At 60.5% G+C, this 10,031-nt stretch overlaps 1 protein-coding gene across 1 annotated transcript in view; it reads left to right on the top strand.

Moving 5' to 3' along the window:
- Positions 1 to 10,000: 10,000 nt before the first annotated feature.
- The window catches only part of CTSH (cathepsin H), a 32,908-nt gene continuing 32,877 nt past the window's right edge, over positions 10,001 to 10,031 (top strand). Inside the window, 1 exon segment of the mRNA XM_079318319.1 lies at positions 10,001 to 10,005. The gene's annotated coding sequence lies outside the window, so the exon portion shown is untranslated.

The raw sequence follows: 10,031 nt of genomic DNA, 5'->3' as shown, positions 1-10,031 counted from the left end.
AAATCTTCTATGTTGAATATTCTAATTTCCACTAACCAATCCAATCCAAGATACAAATCCTGCAGCATTTACACACAGCATATAAGAGTCATTACATTACCATAACGTGTTATACTTTAAACCCTAAAAACGACTCTTTGGAGCCCTTCTGCCAAGCTAGCAGGGTCTTCTCTGCCCCTTGGAGCTGCTCCCCAGCAGAAGGCATTGTTCTGTCAAGAGGGGATTACTTTCCATCTCATTATCTTCTAGTTATTTACAAACTAAGGTTTGGTACCTCAGAGATGGCTTTCATTTCAATCTCCCTTATGGTTTCCATATTCTCAAACTCTCTTGCTAGGCAATCATATTTATCAGGTTTTCCTGATTCATCCTTGCCAAGGAAGGATGTTTTCATCCTGGATCCCTGGCAGTGCCCGAGGCCAGGCTGGACACTGGCAGGTGTCCCTGCATGGCAGGGGTGGCACTGGGTGGGATTTAGGGTCCCTCCAACCCAAACCAATGTGGGGTTCATTGGAACTTGCCAAGCATTAGTGCTGGAAGCTGGGGGTGGAAAGGCTGGGGGCAGCTGGAGCAGAAAAGCCATTCCTGCCCCTCCTGGCTGCTGTGCCAGCACTCAGGAGAGGAGGATGCAGCAGGGAAGTGGACTGGAGTCACCATGGCAACCGGGATGGAAACATCATCAAAATGTGTCAAACAGGGGGAATCACAAAAAATAGAAACCCAGCGTGGTGTGGGCAAACACTGCAGCCTCACGGGGCTGCTCCTGGCAGCCTCCCCTCACCCTGCCTCCAGGTCCTGCTGTCACTTGGGGCACCCCGTGGCCCCCCGAACCCCCCGGGTGCCCCTGGTCCCTCTGCATCATTGGGCAGCCTCAGCTCCTCAGCACAGGGCACGAGTCCACAGATCCAGCTGTGCTGAGGGCACGGACACGGCCAGCACCTCAGCTGCCTCCACGTCACCTCTGTGTGAACCCCCTCCACAGATAATTAATTTGTAATAATAAGCCATGTGCTTGTTTCCAGCTGTTTTGTGGCTTTTTTAAAAGTAAATGAATTTGTAAACAACTTGTGCTATTTTATCTGTCACTTATGCTCCCAGGATTTGTAATTTTAACGCATGACATCAGTTAATCACAGTTCTCTTCCAGCAATAGTTTTAATTAAAACCACTTTCCCTTGGTTTTTTTTTTTTGCTCATTCAGTGCTGTCACTGAGGGTTGCAAATGGGATCACAGGCTGGTGGCTGTTGCTGTTTTATATTTGCCACTGATGTGAGGAAGAGGAGAGGAGCAAGGATGGAGCAGGGATGGAGCTGGGATGGAGCTGGGATGGAGCTGGGATGGAGCAGGGATGGGGCTGGGATGGAACTGGGATGGGGCTGGGATGGAACAGGGATGGAACAGGGATGGAGCAGGGATAGGGCTGGGCCTGCCCATCCAGCACTGCGGGATGTGATGGCCCCGGGGCTGGAATGTCCCCGGGAGGGCTCTGAGCGTCCCGACTCTGCCATTCCCGGCCGCTGGAAGAGCCTTGACCCGCAGCTCAGTTTCCCAGCTGATTGCTGAGCTCCGCAGTGGCCCTGCCCTGGCTGAAGGAGCTCAGTGCTGGAGCAGCAGCAGCTTTGTCAAACCACAAGCTGTAATTGCCTGAATTTCACGGCCGACATCACACGCTGCTCATTACAGACTCGGCTCCCGAATCCCAGAGCCGTTCCCAAAACAAACAGCTCCGACACCTGATCGGCTGTTCCGGCTCAGCAGAGCTCCGTGCTCTGACAGCTGCTGACGAGCAGCCGAGAGCCGGGCTGAGCGCGGGCAGCGCTGCTGGGCCCGCCGGGCCGGCACCGAGCCGGGTCCGCCCGGGACCGAGCCGGGTCCGCCCGGCACCGAGCCGGGTCCTGTCGGGACTGAGCCGGGTCCGGCCGGGACCGAGCCGGGTCCGCCCGGCACCGAGCCGGGTCCTGTCGGGACTGAGCCGGGTCCGCCCGGGACCGAGCCGGGTCCGCCCGGCACCGAGCCGGGTCCTGTCGGGACTGAGCCGGGTCCGGCCGGGACTGAGCCGGGTCCGGCCGGGACCGAGCCGGGTCCAGCCGGGTCCAGCCGGGACCGAGCCGGGTCCTGTCGGGTCCTGCCGGGACCGAGCCGGGTCCAGCCGGGTCCGACCGGGACCAGCCAAGTCCAGCCGGGTCCAGCCGGGTCCAACCGGGACCGAGCCGGGTCCGGCCGGGACCAGCCGGGTCCAGCCGAGTCCTGTCGGGTCCTGTCGGGTCCTGTCGGGTCCTGTCGGGTCCCGCCGGGTCCTGCCGGGTCAAGTCTCGGTCCAGCCTGGCTCCAGCCCGGATCTCGCACGGATCCAGCCCCGATCCAGCCCCGATCCCCTCAGCCTGCCGCTGACAGGACAAGCTGTACACGGTCACCTCAGCGAGAGCCGGGGCCGGGCATCGCCTTTGGTGCCCTCCAGCCCCTCCTGGACCCAATCCCGGTACCGGTGCCGTGTCCTGGCCCAATCCCGGTACCGGTGCTGGGTCCTGGACCAATACCCTTGTCCCAGACTCACTTTCCCAGCCAGTATTTAATTTGCTTCCCTCTTGGCAGATTAATTAGTTGGGGTTTTTAAAAATCTCCCTTTTTTCTAGACTGTGTTTAGTTGGCCAAAGTGCAGCGAGGCTGAGGAGGGGTTCACAACTCCCCCCGTCCTGTGCTCCTGCTCATTGTGTGCACACCCAGGGACGGGTCCAACGGGTGGCATTTGGCACCCGGAACATTTTTAACTTGGAAAATGGGAAAAAAATCAAGCGATGACAAGCGCATTTATTTGTGCAGCCGACGCTGCCAACGGCTGGGGTTTAAAGGCATATTTTTGCCATTTTCTGAAGTCAGTTGGAACAGAGAGACCGAATCCAACGCGGTGACACCTCCGACGGCTTGGAAGGGCTCCTTCAGCTGCAGCAGAGCTCAGCAGGTTTGACATTTGAAACTCCCTCATTCCACTGCCAGGCAAAACCTAGGGCCTTTGCACTGTATTTTTCCTGCTGTTCCTCAGTGCAAGAATTCCTGCTTTTTCTGGTTTCACACCATTATGAACACACCAGCTCAGGAAAAAAAATAAAATTCTGCTGTAATGACAAAATTGGCTTTGGAATAGCAGAAATCTGGCTTGTCCGTGTGGTGCCAGGCTCTGGGGAGCTCTTGGATACCAGGGCTGCAGTCATTGTGTCACTGCTCCGAACACAAAAACACCGGGAAAGCGAGATTTTAAAGGATTGTTTGATGTTCGGCTTTGCAGGATTAATTCCTAAACTAAACAACAATCCCCGAGGTGCTGCCACAGGCGGGAGGAAACTCTCCCCTGGGCGCGCTCCTCCGCAGAGCTGCCGGAGGGGACGAGGTTTGTGCCCCTCCCTGTCCCAGGGGACACTCCCTGCCCCCGGCCCCTCCCTGCTGGCACAGAATTCACCCCGCAGGGTTCAGCCCGGGACAGGAGGATGCGGCGGGGGAGGAATGCGGTGGAAGGGATGGAGGAGGGATGCAGCAGGAGGGAGATGCAGGGGGATGGAGGAGGGGTGCAGCAGGAGGGGCGCAGTGTGCGCCCTGTGACCCTTTCCAGCATCCTGCCCTGCTCCTGCCTCCCCTCCCCGGCCACTTTGCCCGGGTTTCTCCTCCTGGGACTGAGACAGGTCCTGCCAGGTCTGTGTGAGGCTGAGGGACCAGTGGGAAACCCGGGGATGGGGGATCAATGGACAGCTCCAGGCTGGGAAGCAGCGGGGTGAGAGCTGAAGGCTCATTAGCCCTCATTAGCCCTCATTAGCTCTCATTAGCCGTGGACCCCCAGGTGCACGAGGGGTTGTACACCCGGGCAGGCAGCACTGCTGCGGGAGTTTCTGGGTCATTTCCAGGCATAAAAGGGGCAGACGCTCCTTGTGTCTGCAGTGGGGTCTGCGGGTCCTGGGGCGTGTTTGGGGCAGGTGATGCTGCTGTGCTGGGCATTCCCCCGGGAATCTCCCTCTGCAGCTCCACCTGTGCACGGGGGACCACCAGGAGCACAGGTGGGTTCCTCTCGGAGGGGATCTCCAGGGCAGCCTGTGCGGGGCCAGGTGAGCTCCGTGCTGTGTGTGCGGCTGGGGATGCTCGGAATGGGGCAGCTGGAATGTGCTGGGACAGCTGGAATGTGCTCCCAGGTGATGCCAGCACCTGCCCTGAGCCGGTACCCCGGTGGCACTCACTGCTGCCCTGTTTTGGGTTTTTTGAGAAGCAATTTAGAGGGAAACGGGTCACTGCAGCTGCGGCTCCCGGTTACATAAACGCTGGTGGGGTGACCCGGGTTGTGCAAGAGCTTGGCTTGTCTGAACGGGTGTGGTCTGGAGAATGGAGGCAGGCACCTGGAAACAGGTCAGCTCAGGTGAGACACGAGGCAGAGGTTTTCCCCAGGAGCACAGGTTGCTCAGGGAAGCTGTGGCTGCCCCATCCCAGAACTGCTCAAACCCAGGCTGGATGAGGCTTGGGGCAGCCTGGGATGGGGGAAGGTGTCCGTGCCCATGGCAGGGGGTGGGATCACACAAACCATTCTGTAATTCCACCAAACGAGGCTGCCCGTGGCAGGAGGCACAGGAGAGCATCCTTTAGCTGGAATGGCCGTGGCTGCTCAGGGCTAGCACAGCTCCGTGTGTGTGAGAAACGGCCGGGCTGGGGGAGGATCTGGCCTGGCACGGAGAGCAGCTCTGCCTTTGAGCTGCGCCTCGGGAAGGACGCCTGGGGGCAGAGGGGTCTCCGGACAGGCCCGGCATCCTGCAGCCCATCCCCGCGGGACCCGCAGGGGCTGCCTGTGGCTCCGGGGGGGAGCAGGGAGGGAGGGATGCTCCCGGCTCGGGTGGATTGGAGCAGGCTCTGCTCTCCCTGAGCCGCATTTTGCTGCCGCCAGCGCTAACTAGGTCAGGCAGGACGGGCCGTACCTGTCCCTGCAGCGCTCGGCCGGGACAGCGCCGGGGGTGGCACTGGTGGCACTGTGACTCTGGTGGCACTGATGGCTCTGTGACTCTGGTGGCACCGGCGACTCCAGCGAGCCCCGCAGCGGGGCCGGAGGGTGGGGGATTCCTGCGGCAAAGCTCTGGGGGACCCTTTGGCAGCGCCTTTGGTGCCTCCACCGCGCACGGCGAGGGGGCGAGCAGATCCCCTGCAGCCTCTTCCTCCTCTCAGGGCTGAGCAATGCTCTTGCTAAAAACAGGAGCTCTGCTATTTTAAATACCAGCTCGCGGGATGATTCAGTGTCTGCTCAGGCAGACACGAGGCGATGAGGATGTTGGTCTTCCAGCGTTATTTTGGGGGGAATCTCTTCCTCCTGCGCTGTGTCCCCAGCCATGTGGTGAGGTGGAAAACCCCAGGACACGGCACAGGGACCCGCGGCTCCCCCGAGCAGCTCCCCGGGAAGGGGAGGACGCGCTGAGCCCTGCGGCAGGATCGCCTCTCCAAACCCTCTTTGTCAGCGCTCTGCAAAGCCTCCGGTGTCCCCGAGCTCCCACAGCTTCCTGCACCTTTGGAGATGCACCTTCCCTGCCGAATTTTCATCGTCTTGCTGCTTTTCCTTGCCCTGTGTCTCCAGCACATCCTCCCTCCTCCAGATGGGGAGGTGGGGGCCCCAGCCCCGGTCCCTGAGCCCCACTTTCTGTCCTGGGGTGAAACCCTCCCTCCAGCTGCTGCCAGAGCTCTTACAGGGATAATGTCACCGGGAGCAGAAGGATTTAGCAGAAAATTCCCTCTTTCAGACGTGATTGATTTGGATTCCCCCCAGTCCTTGTTTCCAGGCACCAACGGCTGCTGGAAATGCTCTCCTGGCGACAGAAAATCCATGGGAAAGCAGGCAGCCTGATGAAGTATTCATGGGGATTTTTATCACTGGTTTTTACCCACTGCAGGAAAGTCAGCTTTATTTTTAGTGAGTGATGGATCCAGCAGTAACACAGGAAAAATATTCCATCTCCCTTCAAACTGCACAGGGGGCACTGGAGAGGGCCTGTGCCAGGGAATGGACTAAACAAACCATGTCCTGAATGTTTCCTGACTAATTCTGGGATCATTAGAACACCTGAACGAGGCTGTGCCTGATCCTCTGCTGCCCCAAGTGCTGCAGCCCGTGGCTCCCAGGCAGCTGAGCCCTCAGTGATCCCACAGCCACAGTGTTCCTATCAGCTCCCTAATCCCCAACCTGCCTGTCCCACAGAGGGCAGCAGGATGAATCACAGCTGATTAATTTGCCTTATCCAGAAGAATCTCCCTGAATTAGCAAATGTTTTGTTTTGTTTGTTTCTATGATGGACAGGCAAACATCCCTGCCAGAGCCAGCCCCTGGTGTCACTGAGCCCTGACAGGACACCCACATCTGGCTCCAAATGCTCTTAAAACACATTTCAGAGCCAGCCAAGCTCGGGCACTGCCTCCCCAGGGTTTTCCCAGTGCCTCTTCCCTACGGGCACTGCTCACTGCCTGGCCAGTGCTGAGATGTGCTCTGTCAGCAGCAGATGCTTAATCTGTTTAAAAATAAATCCATCACTCTCCTGTGACTGATGGGAATCTGTTACAGCAAATCCCACTGCAACCTGGCTGCCAAACTTCAGCACTTTCTCCCTGCTGGGCTCCAGGGCAGGGCTCGGGTCTGTCCCCCTGCTGTGGGTCTGGAACTTGCTGTTCCCTGCCCGTGCTTTGCCTCTTTCCTGGCACAGACGAGGAGTCTGGGGCCAGTCCTTGCTCTGGCAGGGATGAGCTGCAGTCTGAGGGATGTGGGATGGCTGTGCTGTGCCTGGGCTCCCCACTCTGCCCTGGGGATGATCCCAGTGCCCTGGGAGCAGCTCGAGCTGGGAGTGACTGTGCAGCCTCGAGCAGAGCTCAGGGAGTGACCCGAGTGCTGCCCTGTGACACCAGGTGTGAGTGCCAGCAGCACACAAGGCCTGTCCCACCCCCAGTCCAGGTCTGTGGCTTCTGCAGCTCCTTGAGCCATCACCCCACAGAGTGTTTTGTTGTGTTCCCAACTGGCTGGTAGAGAGAAAGGATTTCTTGGTGACGGTAAGGAATGAGTCAGTTCCAGAGATTTGGATATTAAATCCTTAATTAGCCACAGACTCTGGTGTGCAGAACCCGGCAGGGCTCTTCCCAGGAGTGCTGGCAGCAGCTGCAGTGTGGCCTGGCTCCCCCAGGCTAATCCTGGTGGCCCTGGGGATTACCTGCTCGGACACGGCGTGTCCAGCCCAGGACAGACTGTCCAAGGTGATCCAGCCATGCCAGCAGCTCCTGCACGCCCTGCTTGGAGCCAGGTGATACAGCCAGACACAGGGATGGTTGTGCCTGATGGTACCTCCTACCTGTAGGGACAGGAAAAACTCTAAAATCCTGAATCCTCAGCATCCAGGGGTTCAGAGCTGTTCTGTCTGTGAGGTGGCAAATCCCTCGTGGAGCAGCAGGGACCTTGGCCTGCAGAGTGCAGCACCACCCGGTCCTGGGGCTCCCTCCTGGCTCCAGCACCTTCTGAGGGCTTGTAAAGCACAGCCTAAAAACACCCAGCTGCCAAATGCCTGCTGTGGGTGGGCTGCTGAGGTGCTGGGGTGACCCCGAGGGGATGCTCTGCACACATCACCTGCACCAGCAGAGTTCCCACCCTGTCCTTGCTCCCTCGTGCCCCCAGTGTCCCCCCTGTCCCCGCTCTGTGCTGGCCATGGCTCCATGTGGGGCAGCCCCAGCCCCTGCCAGGCACAGCCCAAGGGAGAGATGCCATGGAGATGGCAACGACTCACAGCAGCCCATGGGCATCCCCCTGCAGCCCTGGGGACACTGCTCGGGGTGGCACAGAGCCTTGGCATTGTCCTGCAGCCCTGGGGACACTGCTCGGGGTGGCACAGAGCCTTGGCATCCCCCTGCAGCCTGGGGACACTGCTCGGGGTGGCACAGAGCCTTGGCATCCCCTGCAGCCCTGGGGACACTGCTCGGGGTTGGCACAGAGCCTTGGCATCCCCCTGCAGCCTGGGGACACTGCTCGGGGTGGCACAGAGCCTTGGCATCCCCCTGCAGCCCTGGGGACACTGCTCGGGGTGGCACAGAGCCTTGGCATCGTCCTGCAGCCCTGGGGACACTGCTCGGGGTGGCACAGAGCCTTGGCATCCCACTGCAGCTCTGGGGACATTGCTCGGGGTGGCACAGAGCCTTGGCATCCCACTGCAGCCCTGGGGACACTGCTCGGGGTGGCACAGGACCTTGGCATTGTCCTGCAGCCTGGGGACACTGCTCGGGGTGGCACAGAGCCTTGGCATTGTCCTGCAGCCCTGGGGACACTGCTCGGGGTGGCACAGAGCCTTGGGGTGCTGCAGACCCTCCACAGTGGGGTGCTTGGTGTGTTTGCCCTCTGCCCGCCCTTGTCCCTGAATGCAGATGATTCCTCTCTGTGCCAGGTGCTGCTGCTGGGCTGGGCAGGTGCTGTGTCACTGTCCCAGTGGGGAGGGTGGCACAGGGACAGCTGTGGCCAGCTGGGATGCACAGAGCTCTCAGAGAGCCCCAGCACTGGGCTGTCCCCCTGCCCATCGGGGCCAGGGCTGTGGAGAGGTGCTGGGGTCACCTCAGTGCCATGGGGACAGGTGTGACACCCTGAGTGCTGCTGTCCCACGGCCCTGCCCTGGCTGGATGCAGTGTGGGGAGGCAATTCTTCCCCTCCATCCCTCAGGGGAGGGAGAGGCAGCCCAGCAGGAGCCAGGAGAGGTGGCAGAGCCTTTCCACGGGCTCAGGAGCGAGTGAGAGCTGCTGCCATGAATTCCCAGCTGCCATCCCCGCTGCTGGACTCCCAGGGAACAGGTTCAAAGGCTGCTGGAACAATTCTGCCTGGCACGATCAGAGGCACAGAGCTCTGGCGCTGAGGAGTGTCAGCAGTGAGGTGATTTCTGCAGCAGATGGGGCCCGTCCCCGCTCTGCCCCTGGCACTGACCAGAGCCTCGGGCCGTGTCCCCCGAGGTGCCCATGGCACCTGTGCCCGCAGTGCCCAGGCCAAGTGGCTCCATCCTGCCAGTGCCAGCACCTTTCCCAATTCCATTCCTCCCGTTCCCATGGCAACCCGTGACCTCACTGGCTTCCTTGGAGCTCTGACAGCATCTTCAGCAGGATTGAAGCTGATGGCCAGGGTGGTGCTGCTGCCCCCCTGTCTGCAGGGCTCTGTCACACCTGGGCCAGGTGAGGGCTGGCTCTGCTGCAGGATTGATGTGCCACATTGCAGGTGTCACATTCTGTGCCTGTCACCGTGGCACCTGGCTGACCCTGCACTCCTGGGGTACAGGGGCACCAGGGCAGCCCCTTCCCTGCAGCTGCAGCCAGTGCCCCATCCTCCAAGTGCCCAGATTGCCCCGTCCTGCCCTGCTTGGCAGAGCACACAAGGCCAGGATGGAAATGAGGGATCAACAGGGAGACAAACGGAAATAAATGGAGAAACTGGTCCCTCTGCTTGGTGCTTGCCTCAAGGTCCTCCCCAAGGGCTCCCATCTGGCCTGAGGCTCTGGCTGTTCCTGGGGTCCCATTTGCCAGGAGGTCCCTCTTGCTCTTGGGGTTCTGTGTGCCTGGAGGAGTCTCAGCTCTGGCTGTGCCTGGGGGTCCCTCTGGGCTGTGGGTAGGATTCTGAGGGTCCCTCTCGGTTTGGGGCTCCAACCGTGCTGGCCCGAGTGTCCCTCTTGGTCTGGGGGGGGTCTCTCTCTCTCTCTCAGTCTGGGGGTATCTCTCTCTCTCTCGGTCCAGGGTTCCCTCTGGGTCTGGGGGTCTCTCTCTCTCTCGGTCTGGGGGTCTCTCTCTCTCTCCCGGGGTTCCCCGCTGCTGCCGCTGCTGCCGGTGACGGTGCTGGCGGCGGCCCCGGCATCCCGCGGCCCGGGGGCGGCCCCGGCGAGCGCAGCGCGGCGCGACCACCCCCGCAGCGGCGGCAGGGAAGGGAAGGAGGCAGGAAGGAGGCTCGGGAGGCAGAGAGAGGCAGCGGAGGAGCCGCGGCCCCGCTCGGCTCCGCTCCGCTCGTCGCTCCCGGTCC

This window comes from Erithacus rubecula (genome assembly GCF_903797595.1).
Source record: "Erithacus rubecula genome assembly, chromosome: 14".
NCBI lineage: Eukaryota > Metazoa > Chordata > Aves > Passeriformes > Muscicapidae > Erithacus > Erithacus rubecula.
This window is presented reverse-complemented; position numbering and strand designations above follow the sequence as displayed.